The sequence below is a fragment of the Penaeus monodon genome, chromosome 15 (genome assembly GCF_015228065.2).
Source record: "Penaeus monodon isolate SGIC_2016 chromosome 15, NSTDA_Pmon_1, whole genome shotgun sequence".
NCBI lineage: Eukaryota > Metazoa > Arthropoda > Malacostraca > Decapoda > Penaeidae > Penaeus > Penaeus monodon.
This window is the reverse complement of record NC_051400.1, coordinates 37,248,940-37,250,623: the sequence shown is the minus strand read 5'-3', so window position 1 is coordinate 37,250,623 and position 1,684 is coordinate 37,248,940.

Sequence of the window (1,684 nt, the reverse complement as noted above, 5' to 3'; positions counted from 1 at the left end):
CAATCACCAAACGGGAAAATATTAAGCAGGGCGCGCGAAGAGACCCCAAATATAAGGTATATGAAAAATGCCCGTATACCAAGAGCACAAACGATGCCACTAAGATTTCCTTAACAGTGGTTTATCTTCACTGCATTTCATTGCCTTCCCGTAGCACGGCTTACCCCGACAATGGGTAAAACAATAGAATGATTTTGCATATCCCAAAATATCAATATGACCCTTGCGGTCTTTTGTACTTTATCCAGCTCTTCTGCAGTGACTCCGGAGCACGCATTTTGTCTATATATATCGCACAAGAATGAAAAGAGGAACAAAGGGTAATGATGAGAAAAGGAAGAAAAGAAGGAGGAGAAAAAAAGAAAGAGACAAAAAGAAAAAAAAACAAATGAAACGTACAATGATGCGTGGCGTTGGTCACAGATTAGGTATGATTATTGTGATACATGCAGCTTACAGAGTTTGATCATTACAAGAGCAACTTGATACGCTTCATATCTCTTATGCTCTGTGTAGCAGCTTCCATCCCACTCGCTTTAGGTAGCAGCCGGAGAGGACGGACTAACTTACGAGGCCAGAACGACCCACTCAGCGATTTGTCAGATCGGAAACAAAACGTAATATCAACGCGGGCCATTGAAAGAATTGCTAGAATAGAATTAAACCACAAGACCAGCACAACCCGCTGCAGCACTTACAGCAGGAATAATCGACCCAAACGACCTATGAGAGAACTGTTTAGACGGAACTGGCCACAAGATTAGTATGGTCCACTAAACGTTATCAGAATGGAACTAAGCAACTATACCAACACGACCACCTAATGAACTGCTTGAACAGAACTAAACCACACGACCCATTAAAGGACTTACCAGTCGGAGCAGAAAGAAACCATTAGAGACCAAGGCGATCGAGGAAAATAATTGTTAGAAAGGAACTATAAGACACGACCCACAAAACGACTTCTTAGAACAGACCTGAACCACGACCCACTAAACAACGTAAGAAAATAAACCGCCAGATCAACACATCCCACTAAAAGATTCATTTGAACAGAAGACTTGTTACCGCCTTCGTTCGTCCTCTTTGGCTCTCCCGTACAGAGAGCGTGGGTGGGGAGCGTTGTCAGTGGAGGTCGCTACACATCTGCATAAAACGTGTTACTGCATTACTCCACCTCTCATGATATCATTCAGGAGGAAAATACGTATCTGTATCTATTTTGCAACGTGATAGATGTATGACGGTAGAATGAGAGACAGAAATGTTGAAATACAACACGCATATCCATAGATGTTGCAATGTGGTATAAGTTAGTGCCGATATGTGTAGATGTTCAAAAGAGAGAAAAAATGTTGAATGTGTAAAAATGATATATATATATAAATAGTTTTTTATCAAAATGGGTGAACATAAATGTAAGTAACGCTGTCTATTGTTCAAAAATTTTACACCGATATTTCACTTTTTTTCTTATTTATTGTTTGCTTAAATGCTTTAAATTTCAACGGAACTATATGCATGGAAGTAAGTAGAAAAGGGAGTATGGAAGAAAAAAAATTAAGATATATAAGCGAATGGAGGGTAAAAGAGAGGGATGCGACAAAAGAGGGAGGAGAAGCAGACAAGAAGGAGCAAAAGAGAGGTAGTAGCAAGGGGACAGGAAGGGGGGGGAGAGAGAGTG